At 43.8% G+C, this 22,986-nt stretch overlaps 1 protein-coding gene across 6 annotated transcripts in view; it reads left to right on the top strand.

Moving 5' to 3' along the window:
* The first annotated feature begins 3,426 nt into the window (after positions 1 to 3,426).
* The window catches only part of IL34 (interleukin 34), a 63,562-nt gene continuing 44,002 nt past the window's right edge, over positions 3,427 to 22,986 (top strand). For 3 of the 6 annotated variants that reach the window (XM_031949973.1, XM_031949970.1, XM_031949971.1), the window contains exon 1: positions 3,430 to 3,787. The gene's annotated coding sequence lies outside the window, so the exon portion shown is untranslated. Of the gene's footprint in view, positions 4,199 to 22,986 lie in introns of all 6 variants that reach the window. The other 3 variants (XM_031949972.1, XM_031949969.1, XM_031949974.1) reach the window with 2 other exon arrangements.

Genomic DNA, 22,986 nt, shown 5'->3' with positions numbered 1-22,986 from the left:
ATGTTAAATATGTCAGAGTGTATCCTAGATACAATATATGTTTGCAGAACCAAACAGTTCTCTTGTTGCACAGAAAGAATTAAATTCAGAAGGTAAAAATAACCCACGAAGAATAATAAAAATGCAAACAGTTTACACTCATTTCCCAGTGTTCTTTCTTTGGGTGTAGTTGCTTCTGTCCATTATTGACCATTTGAAACTGAGTTAGATCTTCTCTTTGTCGAAGAAATTCACTTCCATCAGAATACATCCTCATACAGTATCGTTGTTGAAGTGTATAATGATCTCCTGGTCCTGCTCATTTCACTCAGCATTAGTTCCTATAAGTCTCTCCAGGACTTTCTGAAACCATCCTGCTGCTCATTTCACTTAGCATCAGTTCATGTAAGTCTTTCCAAGCTCATGGACTCTTGCCTTAGCTTCCACAAGAGATGTCTGGAGTCATCAAGATTTGGGTCCATCAGCTGAGGTGGGATCCCAAGCCTTTCTTATGCCCAGGGTGATCTTTCCCTATCCTGTTTCTATCCTTTCCCTTCCTCAGATGGCTAACCTAACAATGGTTTTCCAATATCTTCCTCTCATGTGATACATGTCTTAAGGTTTTGGACTTAAATCTCTCTCGCCAGAGAGTTTTAAGGACCCAGCACCCCTGGATCCAGACCTCTGGTCTGTCCCCTCCACACCACATTTACCCCCTGTTCCAGAATTCCTAGTTTCAGTTCTGCCTGATTAGATTATAAACATGTCTGTCCCTGGAATTTTGTAAGAGCAGGGATGGTGATGTAGAAAAGGACAAAGAAAAAGGTTGAAACTAACAGGCAAAATCCCCAAATGGAGGAATTAATTTAGGGAATTTAGGGAAAAGAACAAGGGATCGTTACCCCTTCTACATCTCATGAGCTGGAAAATCCACATTAAAATTTCTGACCCTCTCTTTGTGCCAGGGAAGTCTGAATTATTATAGTATTAAAAGATAAAACATGTTGATATCATATATATACACACACATATCTTAAGAATTTCTGAATTTCTAAATTTTTTCTGTATCATTTGTCAGCTTTTGTGTGTCATCTGTGGCTTCTGCAAAACTCTCTAAAATTCCCAATTAATTTTTTATGCCAACCTGTAGTATAGTGAAACCACGACGGGGAAAGTATAGTTGTGGAAGGGATAACTATTGAGAGAATTGATTTAAGAGGACCTGGGTTCAAATCTCAGCTTTCCCAGCCATTCCACTTGGCCACCAGGGGGCAAAACCAGGAGCAAAAAGGATGGCAATTTAAAATAGGCTGATATATTACTCTCTATCTGTTTCAAAAGTTATAAAAGATTTTTAAAAAATCAAATAGATTTTAAAAAGATTTTTAAAAAATCAAATAAAATAGACGGACACAGGCTTAGTCTTGGGAAATACTGTCCAAAAGTAGAATAGTTGCCTCGAGGAGTGCTGGGTCCTTAAGGTTCTTCCAGCAAAGTCTAGATGACCATTTCTTGGCTATGTTATAAGGAAGATTCATTCCATGGATAAGTTGGCCTGGGAGCTGCTTAGGTCCCTTCTAATGTTTAAATTTTGTAATTTTGGGATATCTTGGATAAGTCATTTAAATGCTGACTTAATACAGGTGTAATCATTGTCACTGGAATCTTCAGTGGCTCCCTGTTTCCCTATGGCATAATACAAATTTCCCAGTCTGCTATTCTCAGTCTTTACGGTCCGGTTCCCACCTAGTAGTCTGGCAAGGAGAGGGAGAATCAGCTCTTCCCCCTGCCCCCAAAGTTTTTGAAATGAGAGAATTTTCTTTTTTGTCTATGTATCCCTAATAAACAGCATAATGTCTTCTGTACCATAGGTGCTTAATAAACAGTTTAATTGAGCTTGTTTCTTCTTTTGTAAAATAAGAGAATTGGAGTACATGATGGTTAAAGCTTAAGCTTTAAACATTTTAAGCATTTAAACATTAATGTAGCTTTTTATGACCTGATTTCAAAGTTCATTTCTAAGTCTTACCATGTGGTCTTGAGAATGTCATTTCCCAACTCCTTGGGCCTGTTTCCTCTCTTGTGTAAGGAAATTGATTTTTTTTTCCCACTGACCTTGTCATAGAAATTCAGTCACTTCAAGGGATCTCTGAGGTTAGAAGGTTTTCTCCAATGACTCAAAAAAGGAACAACTAGATAAGAAACCTCAGGATGATCTTTTACTTATTTTCCTCAAGGTGATCTTTAAGTGTCAGTTTCCTCAGTGCAAGAGGAAATCTGATCAGAAGAACAAAAGCCTGGAAGCAGAAAAAGGATAACTAGGAAGCCAGTGCCGAGGAAAGATATTCAAGAAAAGGTGGTGTTACTTGGGCCTGTTTGACAGGACAGAAGTGGAGAGGTGAACTTCTCCCTCCCCACCTTCTTAAATTATTTAGTGGAGACCTGAAGTCTTTTTTTTTTATGGGTTTTGAAGTGGAAGGGGGGGGGGGAGAAGAAAACTTTATTTACATTTTTTTTAAATGTTTAGTTTTTCTTTATAAACAGTGGTAACCACCAGCAATTGTTTATTGAGGTCGTTGTTCTCATTGGGAACAGCTGGAAAAAAAAAAGTGAATGGGCTAGGGAGAGAATGTTTTCAGAGATGAAATAGATCTAACACGGAGGTGTTTTGCCCGAAAAGCTGCCTGTGGCTGGAGGCTCAAACTAACCAAAAGAAAAAGGGAATTCTCTATCCTTTAAGGTTACTTTCCACCTGAGGAAAACCCTTTTAGGCAAAGAACTAAGTAAGAGAGTGAAGGACAAGGAGAAGTTGTTGAATAATTTCAGTTACTTCACTCTCTCTCCTAATCATTCATTGCTACATGAATATATCATGAAAAAAAAATCGTTTGTTATTGAAGAGGTGTAAAGAAAGCAGGTACAAATGAAAAGATCTTCACCAGGACCTGAAGACTTCCTGCTAGGCGTGTATTTTCCTGCCTAGGAAAATCAATTTGTTGTTGATTCATTGTCCAGAAGGTCCCCATCTAACCCGATGCCCCCCCAGTTCAGGGGATCCATATCAAGTTTGGGCACCGCCTTCTGCCACCGGTGTCACCCTTTGTGTCCCCGTCAAGATGATATTCAGGGAGGAGGAAGCCCGTGGGACAGGTGGGAATCTCCTTGTGCCTCCTTGGCAAGGGAGCCGCTCCCAAAGGGAGCTGGCTGCGGGTGAAATGAGCAGACCTGACTAAGTGGCTTTTGAGATCCTTTGCAATGGAGCCGGAGAATCTGCGAGTCCCGGAAGGGGGCCACAAGATGGGGAGGGCCCGGGTCTGGCTGCTGGGGAGAGCGGGCTAGCAACTGCTACCCACACACGCGGAAAACAACATTCTGGATGATGCTCCAATAGCTGCTTCAGCCCACATCTCTGGAATCTCCGGGATGGATGGTGCTCCTTTCAAAGGCCCAGGGGAAGAATTCCCCTCCGCTTTCCGGGAATTCTCAGGCTTTCTGGCTCGGGCTGGCGCTGCCGCTGCCACCACGCACCGCGGCTCTGAGTCATCTGCGTGGCGAGCGAAGCCGTGGGAATGAATGTGCGAGACCCTCGCGGGAGTCGGCGCTAGCGCCGGGCGGGCTGCGGGAGGGCAGGGAGGCGCGCGCCCGAAGGCGCGTGACCGGCGAGTGGGGGGGCGGAAGGTGGGTGGGTGGAAGGGTGGGGAAGCGAGACTGCACGAGGAGCCAGCCCCGGAGCCCAGACAGGCGAGCCGCTTGCACGGCCCCGGCGCGGAGCGGCGGCTCGGACCTGCTGCGCCCCGCGCAGCCCCAGGTAAGCGGCGCGTGCTGAGGGTGCAGAGCCGCGCTCCAAGTTGGGCTGTGCGAGCCTGTCCGCCAGCGTGGGCGTGCGGGGCTGCCCGGAGCTAAGTTGGAGGAGCCTCGGGGACTACTGCAAGAGTTGGCCCTGGGCACCCGGCGGGGAGCCTGCGAAGCCGCGGCCCCTGGGCGGGACCGAGCCGAGCTGGGCAGGGCTGGGAGACCGAGGAAAACCCGCGCCGCGCCGCGCCGCGCCGCTGGCGAGCGAAACCCGGCCGAGTTGCCTGCCAGCCGCGGCTCCCGCTGGGGCTCCCAGTCGCCTTACCCTCCCGGACCTGCAGCCCGCGGCCATCCGTCCGCAAAGGGGCTCCAGTTAGTCGAGGGCAGCCGGGCTCCTGCCGCCTCCCTACTTGGCCATTTGGAGAAGGTAACGAAACCCAGAGCCGAGAGCGAGACCCGAGTACTGTGGGGTCTCGCTTGCCGGTTACGTAAGAGCGTGGAAAGTGGGGGCTAGTGACTCCTGGGTCCCCGGCCCCGCGGGCCTCCTGTCCCTAGGCATCTAGAGACGGCTGAATAGGCAGGGCTGACCCCTGGCCAGGCCCTAAAGGGGCGTGGGGCGATTGGAGAAAGTGGCGGGGTCCGTGCCCCGCGGGCGTCGGCACCGCTCTGCCGCTTCCTGGTCTCCGGGGCAGGGCGAGGGGAGCCTGGGGCGCTGCGCCCCTCTGGGGCGGTGGGAAAGACCGGGAGCTGGAGCAGCCCCCGCGGCCCCGTCCGTCCACGTGCAGACAGGTGTTTGCTGGCTCAGCTCGCCCTCCCTCGGCCGCTGCCTGCGCGGGTGACGGCGACAGAGCGAGCGGGGCGGAGGGCCCCGCCCGGGGACGGTGACAGGCCGGACAAGTTGGCAGCCCGCCGGCCCGGCCCCGGGTCCTGCCTATCAGTGAGTGCGTGCGCTTTGGAGTCAGCTCTGAGAGGAGAGATAAGACTCGTGCGCTGGGGGAGGGCGGTAGCTGCCCGGGACGCTCCGCCTGGCCACCCGGGCTGCAGTTAACGATGCGGCACACGACCCAGGGAGAGGGAGCGCCGCTTGCGAGCGTTTTCGTGGCTAGTCTGGGGTGACCGGAATCGGAATAACTGGCCTTTTATCTAGCGCATTAAAGTTTCTCGGGTGCTTTAGCGCCAGGATCTCATTTGAGCCTCATCCTGCGGGGATTATTAGCTCCATTTTGCAGATGAGGAGAAAGCTCTGACTCTGGAGCGGGAACGTATCGTGGTAGAGAGACATGCTATTGATTGGTCTGGAAGTCCGTATGACCCTGGGCAAATCACATAGCCCCTTACTCGGCCTCAGTTTCTCTCCTGGACAATGGGAATAATCGGCACAGTGTTATTGTGAAGATCCAGTGAGATGATACATGTAGGGTTCTCTGCAAACCTTAAAGAGCTATAGAAATTCATTATTAAAATGCAGGGGTTGGACGTGATGACCTTAGGAGTCCTTTCCCATTCTGAATCCATGCCCTTAACCCCATGACTTGCCCTTGGCTTGCAGTTCTTAAATGAGGGTGGGAGTGGGGGAGGGGTGCGGTCGAGGCAAGGGAGGATTTGAACCCAAGGTCTTCCTGGTGCCAAGTTCAGGAGTTAGGTTGTCACGCCGTGAAAAGCCAGTTCGTGCCGTCCTTTGCCAAGGCGCTGGGCCCGGCACCCTGGAGCTTGCCTCCTTGTAACCTTGTTTGGCAGGCGACCTCGCATTCTGCAGAAGGAATAAATACGGTTCCTGGGATCCTGCAAGCGGGGGAGAGGAGAAATTGGCAATTAAGGATGTTGCTCAGTCCTAAATTTGGGAAGGAGGGGAGGCTCCTGCTTCCTTTCTTCTGAAGGGTTTTTTTTTTTTCCTTTGGGGTGGGTGGGGGGACCCAAATGTGCGTTTGCAGATTGGCACCACACCCTTGGGACCAGAGCAATCTTTCTTGGCGTGATCTGGAAAGGCTATTTGCAAAGGAAGGGGGGTGGGGAGGGGAGGAGTTACCGAAAGAGCTCGCAGTTCTGAAAAACACCCGAGTTCGGGTCCATTTGTCAAGGACGGGCAATTTCAGGCCATAGCTGCTCCTGGCGAAAGTAGATTGAGAAACTCGGGCTTTTAGACACTTTCTGTTCTTTCCCCCCAGATCTTGCCGGTTGGGTTCTTTTGCCTCTGGACAGAGTTTGCTGGTTGCTCTCTCTTTCACACACCGCACACACACACACACACACACACACTCACAGGTATACATACATACATACATACATATTTCCCCCGGGACTAGTTGCTGGCAGACACGCACACATATACCCACTCACCTACATACATACACACACGGATATATTTTCATTTCCTGAGACCCAGGTTTCCCCTCCTACTTTTTGAGAACATTTCTAATCCCTCATTAACACATTTACTTGGAAGTGGGGGAAAAACAACAACATTCTTTTCACCATTACTTCTCAGCCCCTTTAAAACAATTTTTGGGCTATTTTCCCCTCCAAACAAACCCAAATGAAGTGAATGAAGAAGAAAATCTAAAGGCAAAAAAATTATGTGAAAAAGGGATTGTGAACCTTTATGGTTTTTGCTGTCACTTATTGATAGGAGTGGTGATGAAGGGGGGGAGGGGAGGGTCCTTGGTGTTGATAGTTCTAAGAATTTCAGTGCTCCTCTTGCATCACTACCCTACACAGTAGTACCCTACAAAGTACATTTCTTAGTGCCTTTCCACTCTGATGTTACAGTTTGCAAAGTTTCCAAAAGTACCTTTGTAAAAGTAGATTGGAACTTGAACTCCGTGGAAACTATGACATGCTGATGAGGTTCCCAGATCTTCCCAAAATGCAATTTTAAGCCACAGCATATTGGCAGCAGGGGCCTGAATTCTGAGTGTGGGGAGCAGGGGAAGTATAAGAGTGCTAACACAATAATAATAAGTTGCTGGTGGCTAGGTGGCACAGTGGATAGATCACCAGCTCTGAAGTCAGGAGGAGCTGAGTTCAAATCTTACCTCAGACCTAGCTGTGCAACCTTGGCCAAGTCACTTAACCCCAATTGCCTCAGTAAAAATAATAATAATACTAAATTGCTACCTTTATAGAACATTTTAAGGTTTGCTAAGTGCTTTACAGATATTAACTCATTTCATTCCCACAAGAATTCTGGGAGCTAGATTGCCATCATCCCTATTTTGTCTTTCATTTGTTAAATTGACGCCATGGACAAATCCATGGGGTTTTCTTGGCAAAGATACTGGAGTGGTTCAGATGAGGAACTGAGGCAAACAGGTAAAGTGACAAAGTAAGTATTTGAGGCCAAATTTGAACTCGGTTCCAGGTCCAAGACTCTAGTTACTACACTTAGCTAAGAAGAAGGGAAGAACTGCATACATGGGTTAAATTTGCATGTAAGGGGGCAGCTAGGTGGTACAGTGGATAGAGCACTGGTCTTAGAGTCAGGAGAACCTGACTTCAAATCCAACCTCAGACACTTAGTAAATGTTATCTGTGTGATCCCGGGTCTCTCTTAATCCTGATTCCCTGAAAGGAAAAAAAAGGAAAGAAAAAGAATTTACGTGTAAGAAAGGAACAGTTTTGCAAAAAAAAAAAAAAAAATTATATATATATATATACACACACTACACATATATGACATATACACACATACACATATAGACACGCATATGACACACATATATGACATACACAATACATATGAGATATATGCACACATACACATATATACACACATACATATATATGACATATATATGTATAATAAAAAGAAGGGAGTGGTGATTGGCGCAGTGTAGGGCAGTGGTGAGCAAGCTGGATTTGGAGAGAGAAGACTGGATTCACATTGTAGGCAAGTCATCTGGCCTCCTTCTGCTGTTCTTAGCTATAACATGAGATTGAACAAGATGAGTTTTTGAGCTCTCTTCAAACTTTAAATGTCTTGTGATTTTTATACTTCATCTTCCCACCCCACTCCCTTTTGGCTTTGTTTAATTTGGTGAATTCCTGTCTAGCTTTCTCAGGGAACCTAGCACCTAGGCAATGAGGTAGGGTTGTGTGTTGGGTAGCACGTGTCTTCTGGCACGAGCTGGGTGGTCCTGGACAGAGCCCTTTTACAGCTCAGATTGCTCCTTTCTGAATCTCCTCTCTCATCCCCCGCACGTAGAATTTCTCTGTAACATCTGTCACATACATTGATCACCTTCTCCTATTCACCTAACCGTTTTCTCCCCTTTTCTGGACTATTGCAGTATTAGCCTTCTGATTGGGCTCCCTGCCTTATGGCTCTTCCCATTCACAATCATCCTTCACATGGCTGTCAGTGATTTTCTTAAAATACAGTTCTGACTGAGGGCAGGTAGGTCACCATACTGAATAGTGTGCCAGGCCTGGAATCAGGAAGACTCATATTACTGAGTTCAAATCTGGCCTCAGAAATTTCCTAGCTGTGTGACCCTGGGCAAGTCACTTAACTCTGTTTGCCTCAATTTTCTTATCTGCAAATGAGCTGGGGAAGGAAATGGCAAAATACTCTCCTCCAAATGGAGTCTTGAAGAGTTGAATAACACTTATTGATGAAGTAACAACAAATAGGTCTGATCATATGACTTCCTGTCCTACCCATTCCCTCCTCCAAATTCAGTAAATTTCAGGCTTCCTATTACTTCTAAAATCAGATATAAAGACTTCTGTTTTGTATCTAAAGCCTGTCAAAATCTGGACCCTTCCTATTTTTCCAGTCTTCTTGTTGTTGCTATTGTTGAGGCAATCAAAGGTTAAGTGACTAGCCCAGGGTCACACAGCTAGTGCCTGTCGGAGACTATGCTCTATCCACTGTATCAACTGGCTGTTTGCTTTCCCCAGTCTTTTATCACCTTATTGCCCTTCACAGTCCTGCCATCTTCGTCCATTTGCTTCAAATCCTATGTCTCTATGACTTTCTCGACCCCAAAATGCTTTCACCTCTAAACCCTGACCCTTATACTCCCTGGCTTCCTTTAAGATTAGTTCAGACCTGTTAGTGGTTTAAGTAGGGAAAGAGAAGGAAAAATAAAAGGAATACACTAATGTAGAAAGGAGAGAGAAGGGAGTGGACCTTGCTGTTTGCAATTTATCTAAGTATACAAGAAGAACAAATTAAGGACAATAGTGTTAAGAAAACTGGCAAAGACTGACTGTGTTTTGGGAGAGCCTAGGATGAAGCCTGTTACCAGCCTCCTGACAGAGGAGCTACATTCGGCCAGAAGGAGACTTGGCCAACGTGGGAGCTTGTTTTGCTAGATTCTGCTTATCTATTACCAAAAGTTTTGTTTCCTTTTGGTAGGTTGTTGGGAGGTTGAGCAGTAGTGATCCCAAATAAAAGGCTATTGAAACTGGGTTTTTTTTTTTTTAATAGATGCAAGAGAACAGAAAGAAGTTGAGAAAGAGACAGAGACAGACAGGGTAATTTATTATATATTTTATTTTATTCTATTTATTTATTTTTGTTGAGGCAATTGGGGTTAAGTGACTTGCCCAGGATCACAAGCTAGGAAGTGTTAAGTGTCTGAGGTCAGATTTGAACTCGGGTCCTACTGACTTCAGGACTGGTGCTCTTTCCCCTGCATCAACTAGCTGCCCCTATTATATACTTTAAAAAAGCAAGTAGCATGACTGAGAGATTTGTGGCTTCACATACAACTTCTGGGTCCTGCTGTGTATTTGGAAATGCTCTCCTTCACTCACTCTCCTTTTTTTGGGGGGGGGGGAGAGGATGTTTAAGTTCAGAATAAAAATGTCAAATGAAAAAAGACAGTTTAAAGAGGGCAGAAGCCTTTCCCAGTCCCCGTAGCTGCCAGGGCCTTTCTTTAAAGGCTGCCTTCCATCTATCTTGTATGTACTGATTTATGTCTATGTTGTCTTACCCCATTAAGGCTGGGCTCTTTTGCATTTTGTTTTGGTTTTCCCAGAGCTTAGCCCAGTGAGTAGCACAGAGTAGACACTTTATAATTGCTTGTGGATTAGTTGGTTATAAATCATTTCCATTGTATCTCTCTTGGGGCTGTTATAGAGGAATAAATGAAATATTGTATGTAAGGCCCTTTGTAAATTTTCAAGCACTTTATACATATTTTTATTTATTTATTGCTTCAGACAAGTTGTAAGAGTATCTTGAAAAGATGAGAAGTATCATCATCATTAGAATATTATCTACTGCTACTATTATTACTACCATTACTGTAGCTTTTCATTACTGATCTTGCTATTATTATTATTATTAATACATGAGCAGCCAAGTGGGCCAAGAATTGTTTATTTATATGTTCAATGATACTACTTATTAATGATGCCGTTGCAAGATATAGCGTATAATAAAGCCAGTCCTCAAGGGCTTGGACAAATGTCAGTGAGCTTTAACAAGGACTATAAAACTCCTTCTGCATGTTAAGTACTCCCTAAATTTGAATTAGAGTGAGGCTGACTATGGACACTGGACTCTAGGTGAGTTTATGGGATCAAATTGCTTAGATTCTTTGGCCAAGTGCCCCTCTTGGCCCTGCGAAATGATTTGCTGGGAAACTTCCTTTGGCTCAGCCAAGAGCACGGGTTGGGACAAACTTGCCCAGGCAGAACAAGTTACCTTTCTTGGCTCCTGGCTTTGTTGATTTTTCTTACTTGATGGAAAGAAAGCAGAGTGCTTTTCTAGAGATCTCATGATCTAGGGGAAATACAGCTTCATTCTAATTAAGTGAATGATGAAAATCCTGAAATGTCTTTGAATTCATGCTCTTCTAAAGTTATAATTATGTAAAACATGACAGTTGGTTCTACTCCAATAGAAATATGCCATGCTCATTCAAATAATGGGAACACTTTGGGGGATTCATCATCTCTATTATATGGGACTTATGTGTAACACCGGACATAAAGGAAGAATTCTTTGTCTAGCTACCTATTTTTAACATTCATTAACATTTTAAAAATTCCACATTCTCTCCCTCCTGCCCATTCATTATCACTTATGTGTGTGAAATTATGCAAAATATTTCCACATTAGCTGTGTTGCAGAAACAAAACAAAAAGCAAGCAATAAAAAGTAAAAAAGAAAAAAAAAAAACAAAGAGTAGAAAAATATGCTTCAATTTGTACGTAGAGTTCATTGGTTCTCTCTCCAGAGAGAATTCTCACAGATCATTGCCTTGATCAGAGTAGCTAAGTCTTTCACTGATAACCATCTGTTGTACAATATGACTGTTACTGTGGACAATGTTTTCCTGGTTTTGCTCACTTCACTTTGGATCAGTTCATATAAGTTCTAAGTTTTTCTGAAAGCATCCTACTCATTATTTCTTAGAGCACAATAATATTCCAGTAGTTGTATACCCCAACTTGTTCAACCATTCCCCAACCAATGGACATGATGAGCATCGACTCGATTTTCAGTTCTTTGGTACCACCAAAAGAGCTGCTATAAATATTTGTGTTACAAGTAAATCCTTTTTCTTTGCTCTCTTTGGGTTACAGGCCTAGTAGTGCTATTGCTGAGTCAAAAAGGAAGGATATGCACTGTTTTATAACCCTTTGAGCATAGTTACAAATTGTTCTCCAGAAAGGTTGGACCAATTCACAATTCCACCAACATTGCATTAAACATCCCCTTTTTTCCTTCATTCATGAAGGCAGAATTCTTGCAATTGATTGTCCTCTTTGGAGATTAAATTTATGGACAAATACCTAGTACGACTTGAGACTTCACATTGAGCCAAGAAAATTCCTGTGGGATAGGACTCAGCATTTCAGGACTAGTGACAGATCACGTTATTTGGATGGTCTAGAGAGAGAGAAAAAGTTCCTAGCCTCTGAAAAGTGCTCAGTGGTAAATATTTTATAGGACAGTGAATCACAACTAATTTTGTTTATAGAATTTCTTAATGTTCTTTGAGAAATTTTAAGATACTCTGGAGGATTGCAAAATCGAAGTTGGGAGTTCTGGGTCAGAATTTTTTCCAGAAAGGGAAAACCAGGGCCATTAGGAAAGACCTGCCATTATTGTGGGGTTTGGCAAAACTGTGAAAAGAGGCTGAATTTTTTTTTTTTTTTTAAGAAATACAAAACCTTACACCCCATTAAAAAAAAACACAAACACCAGCCTACATCTCAAGTAATGAGTTTGTCTTTTGACTTAAATATTAAGTTAAAACCAGAGTTGGTTCATCATGAAGGACTTATTAATTTTTTTTGGTAAGATAAAGCAGCATACTTAAATATTTTGCCTTAGACTCTATTTGAATGTATTTTGTGAGTTGGGGGCAATAGAAAGAATATGCAAATTACTCAAGTTCTGTAATTCTCTTTTATTTAGAAGCTGTTGGGATCACACAGCTAGTAAGGGTTAGATGTCTGAGGTCAGATTTGAATTGAGGTCCTCCTGACTTCAGGGCCAGTGCCCTAGGTTCTGTAATTCTTTTACGAAATTTTTATAAATATAGCACTCACAACAGATATTAATTACCAAAAGAAAGTATTGTAATTATTCAGCTAAAATTTGATTTACCTCTTAAAATCTATATTGTTACATTAAATAGGAAAATAATATTATAAAATACAATTTAAAAAGAACAAATGAATCTGATCAGACTCCTCCCCTGTGTCTTTGAGTCTATTTTCTTATCAGTGGAATTAGGATAGAAAACCTTTCCACCAAAGTAGCATTCATATTTTAGCTTGGCTAGAAGATGGCTTTGGGTTCTTAGAACTTAGTGGATTTCAGGGGCTCTTTCTTTATATCTAAAGAAATGAGCTCTTACTATGCTTGTAGAGTGGATGACTAAGCCAGATGGACAGGCTTCACTTGTGACTCCTTTGATTTGAGGATCAAATTCACTTGGATTGGAGGAGTCCATCAACAAATTAGCCCCACGTTGGGAGGTAGTGACTGCTACCTCCACTTCACTTTGCTCACTTCACTTTGGATCAGTTCATATAAGTTCTTTATGAACATGACAAGCCCTGAAGCTTATCTGCTAAATTGACCAGGGGAGAAAATTAAGAGGATGTAGTAGCCCAGCCAACGAGGTCTCTCATGGATGAAGTCCTGAAGGAATCTCTGCTTTGCCCACACTACACAGGGTGGTGGTGAGAAACAACTGAGATCACAAAGGTAAAGCCATTTAAAAATAATGTAGGTGAAAGATGGGGAAGCTTTCATCATGATGTTGAATTTTTAGTTTGTGTTGGAGAGCACAAAGGATGTCTTTCTTGGACAGAGTGGGGACAGGTACCTGGCAGGAGAGGAGAAAGAGAACTGGAAGGAGGTGGAGGGAACAGGCGCAAAATGTTGGCTCTATTGGGTTCAGTCAGTCTAGAAGTATTTATTAAACACCTACTATGTGCCAATAGAAGGGACACAAAGGAAAACAAATGACAGTGTTTACCCCCATGAACTCCCAGTGTAATAGTGAGACAACATAAGCAACAAACAAGATACTTATACAGGAAAAATTGGAGATAATGAGTAGAGGGAAGACACTAGACTGAAGGGGAATTGGGAAAGAAGATGTGGTTTTAGTTGGATATGAAGGAAGCCCGGGAATGTGGGAGATATAGAGATAAGGAGAGAGCGCATTCCAGGCATGGGGGACAAACAGGGAATATGCCCAGAGTTGAAATGGAGGATCTTGTGCCAGATTGCCAGTGCCACTTTTTTACATTTTTGCCTATGTTGGGGGAGGATGTTCAGGATGTAAAAGCCTGGATGGAAAAGGAGGTTGTGAAAGACTTTTGAGTGCTAATTAGAGGACTTTATATTTGATCCTGGAGGTAATAGGGAGCCACTGGAGTCTGAGTGTGTGTCTGTTTAGTATTTTAAGGCTCTGTTATTGGGTGTAGATAATTCCTTCATCTTTGCAGATTTACCCCTCCACTTTTAATTTACTCTGAATTTATGAGCAAGGGTAGCTAGTGGCACTGGATTCAGAGTCAGGAAGACTCGTCTCCAAATCTGGCCTCAGACACCAGGGCAAGTCACTTACCCGTTTGCCTCAGTTTCCTCATCTGTAAAAGGACTGGAAAAGGAAATAGAAAACCACTCCAATGTCCCTGCCAAGAAAACCCCAAACAAGATCACGAAGCGTCAGACATGATTTAGCAACAACAGTTTATTGCCAAAGTCCTCTGTACAAGGTCACCTCTGCAATGAGGGCAGAGATGTGGGACTCTGTCCCTCTATGACTCCAGATTCCCAGGGTCACCTTTTCCTGGCCCAGAGGTTGGGGCTAATGGATGCTGTGTGGTTGTTACACCCTCAGAGTAAGAGGCTCGTGATGTGGACTTCTCTCCCACTTGTGTCCGGTCCCCAAGCTTCCTTGTCTCTCTGAAGTGCCTCAGTGGTTTACTTTGGGGTCCCCTGGAACAATAGCAGCAGGATGCAGGAAAGCCTCTTCACGATCAGCTTACAGCTGCTTTTCTCTGTCATTCTCCTGCATGAATGGTGTGTCCCGGCTTGACTCCTCAGCATCTTCCTTAGGCACCACGTCCTTCAGGAAGCCTGGCCATTAGACTCGGAGTTCTACAAGGACAGGGACACTTTTTGCCTTTGTATCCTCATTGCTTAGCACAGAATTACTGTTCAGTCATTTTCCAGTTGTGTCTGACTTTCTGTGACCCCATTTGGGGTTTTCTTGGCAAAGATACTGGCGTGGTCGGCCATTTCCTTCTCCAGCTCATCCTACAGATGAGGTCCAGGGTCACACAGCCAATAAGTGTCTGAGGCTGGATTTGATGATGTCTTCCTGCCTGCAGCCCCAGGCACTTTCTGCACTGTGGTGCCATCCAGCTGTGCAGTGCCTGTGTTTTGATTGGCTGACTGACTGATATTCCTACTTGTTAATTTCATCTCCTTAAATTATCTTGTATCTGCTTATTTGTTTATAACTTATAACAACTTGTTGAAACAAATTATCTTCTCAAGGGCAGCAACTTTGTTCTTTTTCATCTTCACAAACCCAATGCCCAGCTCCGTGTCTTGTATATAAGTGTTTTACTAAATGCTTTTTGAACTGAATTATTAATTACCTGGACTTCCGGGAAAATCTTTCACCAGAGTAAAATCTGATATGGGAACAGAGCCCAAGATCCAGAAAAAATATTTCCAGAGCAGAGATTAACCCTTTTTTTTTTTCTTTTGGATTTTCCTCCTCCTCTGTGGCAGTCAGGTAAAACCCAAGGTTAACCCCTCTGTGCTACGGACCTTGTTATATAGTTTTCATTCATTCACTGATCGCTTATTAAACCCCTTCTGTTGGAGTTTGATAAATATTGGGTATACAAAGGTTAAAAAAAACAAAATGGTTCCTGCCCTCAAAGAGCTCGTCTTCTCCTAGGAAGAAACAGCACGTGTGCAGACAATACAAGTAAAAACAAAGTAATCCAGGGGGAGGGAAGGGGGACGTGGTGACATGGAGGAGAGAAGCAAGCACTGAGGTCGTGGTTAGTTGGTGGCCGTCCTTTGTTCTTGAAGAAGGCCAGCGGGACATCGCTCTGTGGGGGTCGAGGGACAGCGTATCCCACTGGGGTCAGTGGGACCAATATGAGCTTGGAATGATCTGCCATGGGTCAGGCACAAATAGTCCATGTGAAGATTTGGGGTGAAGATGTCTCTAAATTGGCGCACTCACATTTCTTGTGAGCTGTTGCAATTCTGCCTCTCTCACAGAGACAAAGAAACCACTTTCTTTGATGTGGTTGTGCCATGTTTGGGCGCTCTCCTATGTGCCAGTGTCTCCTATGTCACGTAATCAATTCTAGAGTCCTCAAATCACTTCTTCTGACTACCATGTGAGCATCTTCCTTAAATGAGTTCTCTGCAGTAGGTTTGCGTGCTTGGCAGTTCAGTTCCAGAAAGGACCTCAATGTTTGGTACCTCACTTTGCCAGGTGATCTTCAGAATCTTCCTGAGACAATTCAAAGGGAAGCGATTCGGTTTCTGGCTTACCCTGGTCTACTGTCCAGGTTTCACGGGCAAACAACAATGAAGTCGGCACAGTGACTTTGTAGACCTTCAATTTGGTGGTCAGCCTCTCCCACACTTTCCTTCGGAGCCTCCTAAACACTAAGCTAACTCTGGCAGTGTGTGCATCAAATCCACCACCTATGTGTGCATCTCTGGAAAGTACACTGCCAAGATAAGCCATCTTATCCACAGCATCCAAAATTTCTCCATCTGTCATAATTGATGGCTCCAGGTATGGACTGTGCATTGCTGGCTGGTGGAGAATTTCTGTTTTCTTGGTGTTGTCAGGCCAGAATGAGCATGAGCAGCAAAGAATCAATTCGTACTTTATTGTGACTCATCTTTGGAAGCTGCATTGAGGAAACAGTCATCTGGGAACAAAAAGTTGTGCCCCAACTCTCCCTTCGCTTTAGTCTTGGCTTAAAGCCTTTTCAAGTTAAATAATTTCCCAGCAGTGTGGCAGCTATCATTGATGCTGTTTTCATCCTCATCGAAGGTGTCTGGGATTGAGAAAGTGAGAGAGCATCAGCCATTTTTCAGAATTTGAGCAAGCATGCTGTCATGAAATTGCCCTCTGGACACCCAAATTTTGCCATAATTTTCCACATGCCCTCATGATTGATAGTAATGAAAGCTTTGGTCAGATTGATGAGTTTTATATGTAGATCTCTGTTCTGCTTCTGGCACTTCTTCTGGAAGCATCAGGCAGCACACACCATATCGACCATTCCCTGGCCTGTTCTGAAGCCACCCTAGCTCTTGGGTAGATGACCATCTTCCAGGTGCAGGATCAGCCTATTAAGGAAGACTCTGGCAAGAATCTTGCAGCAATGATTAAGAGATATTCCAGGGCAGCTAGTTGGCACAGTGGATAGAGCACCAGCCCTGAAGTTGCAAGGACTTGAGTTCAAATCTGGCTTCAGATGCTTAATACTTCCTAGCTGTGTGACCCTGGGCAAATCACTTACCACCAATTGCTTCAGGAGAGAGAGAGAGAGAGAGAGAGAGAGAGAGAGAGGAGAGAGAGAGAGAGGAGAGAGAGGAGAGAGAGAGAGAGGAGAGAGAGAGAGAGAGGAGAGAGAGGAGAGAGAGGAGAGAGAGGAGAGAGAGGAGAGAGAGAGAGAGAGAGAGGAGAGAGAGAGAGAGGAGAGAGAGGAGAGAGAGGAGAGAGAGGAGAGAGAGAGAGAGAGAGAGAGAGAGAGACCTCCCCCACCTATGATTGTCAGAGTACAACCTATTCCCTTTATCTTTATAAAGATGAACCATGGAGTCATCCTTGAATAGTTGAGGGATAACCCTCCTCTTAACCAGAAAATTTCAGTCAGCTTTTGATGAACAGTGGATTTCCTACCCTATAAATTTAACTTTAATAGAATCAGCATCAGGTGCTTTGTCATACAAGGGGAGCCTAATGGAATTCCAAGCCTCTTCTTCATTTGGAAATCTGACTAGAGAGGTTTTGACTTCCATCTTAGGAATATGGTCACTGGCATCAAGCATTGATTGCTGATGCTCTGCTGAGAACACAATGGAAGTGTTCAGCTCATCTCTCCAGAATCAGTGTGATTTCATCAGCACTGAGTAGTGGAGGTGTACCACAGGTTTTAACCCATAAATACTCTTCAGGGCGTCATAAAAGCGCTTCGGATTGTTACTGTCAGCATAAAACTGAATTTCATCTGTTTTCTTACTGAGCCAAGAGGCCTGCATCTGTTTAAGGTTTGCTTTTCATGTTCCTTTTTCTAACAAGGTGTCTCTGTTTGTGTGTGTGAAGGGGAGCACACACCTTAATATCTATGGTCCATTACATGTTTGAATGTTGTTTCCTCTCCAAAGAACACAGAGTGCCAGCCAGCCATCACAGATGGTGATTGACCACATCTTGTGCTTAAGGCAGCTGCCAGAGGACACTTGGAGACTCCATGTTTTTCAGTCATTGGAGGTTGGAGCTCACAGAGAGAACAAGTTTGAGCACTGAGCGGGAGGAGGTACTTAGGGTCTTCTCTGACCAAAAACCACACAAATAATTGAGGGCAGAGGGGAGTCAGGTTGAATCTTGTCTGAGGAATCTAAATTTGATAACATCTAGTTCCGTGGAAAGTCAAAGGTTCAGAGCTGGTAGAAGCTTTAGAGATCCCTTTGTCAAACTCAGAGAAGCAAACTGAGGCCCTAGAAAAACACCACTCTAGGTATTTGATGAATGTTCATTACATTTCATTCAAATGGAATTAATAATCTGAGAAATAACAATAATGCTGAGCCAGATTCCTCCTCTTTTGGAGGAGAGAGAATTTAGTTTAAGTAACAAATGTTTGTTATTCAGTTATTTTTCAGTTGCGTCCAACTCTTTGTCACCATATTTGGGTTTTTCTTAGCAAAGAAACTGGATGATTTGCCATTTCTTTCTCCATTTCATTTTACAGATGAGGAAACTGAGGCAAATTGGGTTAAGTGACTTTCCTAGGATCACACAGCTAAGAAGTGTCTGAGGGCAAATTTGAACTCGGTTCCTCCAGGCCCAGCTCTCTATCCACTCTACCACCCTACTCTTGTTGTTTGTATTGTTTGCTCTCTATCCATAAAAATGATTCAAGATTCTTTGAAATGATAGAATAGGGACAACCTTCTGATCATAAATAACAAGTTAGGCATAAAGCAGAGAGAGAGATGTATGCTCTCCAAAGGTGGGTAATGAAAGGATAGCCCAGAGACTGCACTGGAGAGGGATTTCCTAGAGGTGGTGAGATTTTGTTTTACAAACGACTTTTTCAGATTGTAAGCTTCTTGAGGGCAGGAGCTTGAGGGCTTCTTTCTGTATCTCCAGCGCTTAGCACAGTGCCTGGTTCATAGTAAGCCCTTCATAAATGTTTGATAGTTGATTAATTGGTCGATACCAAGTTCTGCAACATTGTAGGGTCTCTTGGTGGAGATACACGGTCATTCAAAAACATTTGCCCCGAGAATTCACTCAGGGAAAAAACCAAGTAGAAGAAGAATATCTGTTATTGAAATTATGATGTGCCGTTAAAGGGACAACTTAATGGACTAGTCCATCAGTGAGATAAAGACAGAGATAGGGAGATAGAGACAGACAGAAAGATAGAGATACGCAGACAGAGTATTTGTGTGACAACATTTATTGTTAAATAAATATGAAATAACCTGAATAGGGAAGTGATATTGGGAGATCAGGGAAGGCTTTAGGGAGAAATTGATATCTCAACAGGGAAGACCTAAGGATTCCAAGACGTAATGATGAGGAGGGAATGCATTTGAAAGTTGGGGAACAGCTTGTATAAATGAAAAAAAGGTGTGAGGTGGAATATTGTGTTCAGGAAGCAGCTGTTAGACCACTTTGGATGGAATATAGATATGTATCTGATACATCAAATATCTGATATGTAATAGCAATGTAGTATGACCCCAGTCAAATTGCTTAACCCTGTCTGCCTCAGGTTCCTCTGAGGAATGGCAGATCACTCCAGTATGTCTGCAAGAAAATCCCAATTAGGGTCTGAGGGTCAGACAGCACTGAATGGCGAAAAGCGTTGGGATCTTGAGCCTGCTAGAACTGCTGATTCACAGAGAACAGGGTTACTGGGGATGCATCTTCTCCAGTCAGTCAAGAATGAATGACTGAGGAAGCTATGTTTTCTGAACCCCAGCTGCTAGAAAACAAGAGACAAAAGACTCGATTATCTCTCTGAATAGGATGGTGGTTTCTGTGTCTCTCCTTGTTTCCAGAGGAGAACTGAGAATTTCACATTTGTTAGTTAATTTTATTGCCACATCCCAGTAAGGGAGGTTGGCTCCATCTTATCCCCAGGAAACTGAGGTAAAGCAAGAGATGAAGTAGTGTGGCATGCTGAAAGCCCCCGATGGGGAGGCAGAGGCTCTGGGCTCTGCTCCTAGCTCCAGCTCTGCCTTGCTGTATGCGCTTAGTCTGGGCCCTCAATCCAACTTCAGGACTCAGTTTCCCCCTCTGTAAATGACAATATTATTGGATTAGAGCATCTCTAAATTCTCTTCCAGTCAAAGTAGTTCCACCCCCCCACCCCACCCCACCCCCAATATGCTATCTGCCTTCTGCCTCAGTGCCTTTGTTTGCCTGGGCACTTGCCTGCCTTCTTTCCTCCAGCTGAATTGCTTTAAAATTCAATTTTGGGGTTGGATAAGAAGTTCTATAAGGCCTGATCTCCCCCAGTTGTTGGTAATGACCTTCATCCTCTGAGGTCACAAATATACTGATCATCTAATATTATCTATTACAGTTTTTTCTCATTTTTGATGAAGAAACTGAAACGCAGGGAAATGAATCGACATGCCCAAGGTCATCCAGCTTTTAAGTGTCTGAGGTGTAGGATTTGAATTTAATCTAACCCGGGGTCCAGCATTCTCTCCTCTGTACCACTTGAGCTGCTCGATTATGTGAATATAGTGGAACATTGTGATGGGATGCACTTTCACTTTCACTTTTCAGTGACACCAAGAATTGATGAAGTGATGTAGAGTGAAGGAAGCAGAATTGGGAGAACGATTTATTCAGTAATACCCGCAACAACATGCAATAACAGCAGCAACAGAGACAAAGAGCTCGAAAGGATTCAAGCACTCTGCTCAATTCAGTGTCCAAATGCAGTTCCAGAGGATGAATAATGGAACCTGCTTCCCATTTCCAGACAGTCAGGTGATGGATTCAGAGCTCAGACTAAGACAGATTTGGGGGGAGGATGCGACTGATGGGAACATAATCAATAAAACTGGATACCAAACCAGGCTAGGATCACCACTGGATGATTGTCAACACGAGAGATCAGGAACTGTCTTTGCCTCTTTTTGTATCCCAAGCACTTAGCACAGTGCCTGGCCTAGAGTGAGCACTTAATAAATATTTATTGATTAATTGAAACTCCTGGAGCAAAGACCTTGGTAGTGCAAAGAAGCTTTTCCTTCCAGGTCCAAGAATTAAAAGTAGCTAGAAAAGCAGAAACAGAGTTGGGTCAATGACAGTGATGTTTATTCTCGGAGGGCACAATCCTAGATTTTTCCCTACAGGTCATTAGAGTGTTTGAAGTAAGTAGGTCAAGCTTAGATCCAGAGCCCAGAGAGCAGTTTTGTCAGAACTTGAAGTCCTGGAGAGGATTGGAAAATAAAAGGAAGAAATGGGGGGTGGAGGGAGAAAAGGAAATGATTATCTGGAAATCCCTTAAGTACCCAGCATGGTCCTTGAAGCATGTTGTTTCTTGGGTCATCCTTTAAACTTAATCAGGTTGGAATGAGCAAGCAGCAAATACTCTCTAACAGGTTTATCTGGAATTAATTAACTCCCAGCCCTGGGAAAAGAGACGCTTTGGGTGCTACAAACCCTGCCTCCCGCTGCCTCGATTCCTGGAAATGACTCCAATAGGGCTCAAAGTGTGCCAACTGGTTTGTCAGTGGAAGCCTCAGATGGTCTTCTGCAGCCTTAACCTTTGCTAGTTCAAGACAAGAGGCAGGAGCTCAGCTGGAGGAGAACGGGCCTGTCACAGAACAGTCCCCTTCAGCTGCTTGGAAAGTACTTAGATCCCTGATGGGCCTTGGTGGGCCCCCCATGTGGTGTGGGGGGTTATGGACGGGAACTGATTGGACTTACCTCTAAGCTCCCGGGCTAACATCAGAAGTGAGTTTTTTGCTTTGTTGTTTTAATTTTAATTTGTTTGCTGCAGCTGTTACATCACAGGTTGGGAAGCTTTCTCTCAGCACCTGGCTGCTTGCACTGGATCTTTTGGGATGGGAATGAGGTGGGGTTGATTTTAATGGAATATTCAAGGCTATCTGATAAGAATCATTTTTTTTTCTTTTACATTTAATAGTTTTTTTTTTTCCCTAATTACATGTAAAGGTAGTTTTTACCATTCAGTTTCGTAAGATTTTGAATTCCAAATTTTTCTCCCTCTCTCTTTTCCCTCCCCTCCCCATCAAGACAGCAAACAATCCAAAATAAGTTATACATGTACAATCATGTTAAACATTTCCCCATGTTAGTCATGTTGTAAAAGAAGAAACAGAATAAAGGGGGGAAATCATGAGAAAGAAAAAACAAACAACAAAACAAAAGTGAAAATAATATGCTTTGATCTGCATTCAGATTCCAAAGTTCTTTCTCGGGAGGTAGAAAACATCTTTCATCATGAGTGTTTTGGAATTGTCTTGGATCATTGTATCGCTGAGGAGAGTTAAGTCTATCATAGCTGATCACCATAAAATATTGCTGTTTCAGTTACAGTGTTCTCCTGGTTCTGCTCACTTCCCTCGGCCTCAGTTCATGTAAGTCTTTCCAAGCGTTTCTGAAATCTGCCTGCTCATCATTTCTAAATAGAAAAATAGTATCGATAGGAGTGGCTCTATAGCCCTTTAGGACTGAGATGGCTGAATATGTTTGTGATAATTTTTAGTTAAAATTAAAACAAAAAAAGCTCATTTCTGATGTTAGCCTGGGCGCTTAGAGGTAAGTCCACTCAGCTCCCGTCCATAACCCCCCACACCACATGGGGGGCCCACCAAGGTCCATCAGGGATCTAAGTATTTTCCAAGCAGCTGAAGGGGACTGTTCTGTGACAGGCCGGTTCCCCTTCAGCTGAGCTTCTGCCTCCTGTCTTGAACTAGCAAAGGTTAAGGCTGCAGAAGACCATCTGAGGCTTCCACTGACAAACCAGCTGGCACTCTTTGAGCCCTACTGGAGTCATTTCCAGGAATCGAGGCAGCGGGAGGCAGGGTTTGTAGCACCCAGATTTCTCAATTCACCAAGAATTTATCAAGTTCTTAGTGCTAGGTACTGTGCTAAATGCTGAGGATATACATACAAGCAAAAAGAAAGGTAGCTCTTGCCCTCCAGTAGCTTCTGCTGTAATGCATTTTCTGTAACCTCTTATTGTTAGCCTGGTCTGCCATAAATAGCCATCTGGGAACTGTGTGAACTGTGTGGAAGGCTAACTTGCTACCCTCTATAAACTCATAAATGTCTATTTACCAAAGAATTTCTTTCTTCCTTTGGTCTTTGAATATTCTTGCCTCTTTCTCCTTCCTCCATCTCTATTCCATTTCAGCAGGAGGCATTATGTTTAGGGCATATATTTATATGCTCTCTCTCTATGCACCATATTTTATAATGTGTTAGATATTATTAAATTATATATATAAAATACACAGAC

The sequence above is a fragment of the Sarcophilus harrisii genome, chromosome 2 (genome assembly GCF_902635505.1).
Source record: "Sarcophilus harrisii chromosome 2, mSarHar1.11, whole genome shotgun sequence".
NCBI classification, from domain to species: domain Eukaryota; kingdom Metazoa; phylum Chordata; class Mammalia; order Dasyuromorphia; family Dasyuridae; genus Sarcophilus; species Sarcophilus harrisii.
This window is presented reverse-complemented; position numbering and strand designations above follow the sequence as displayed.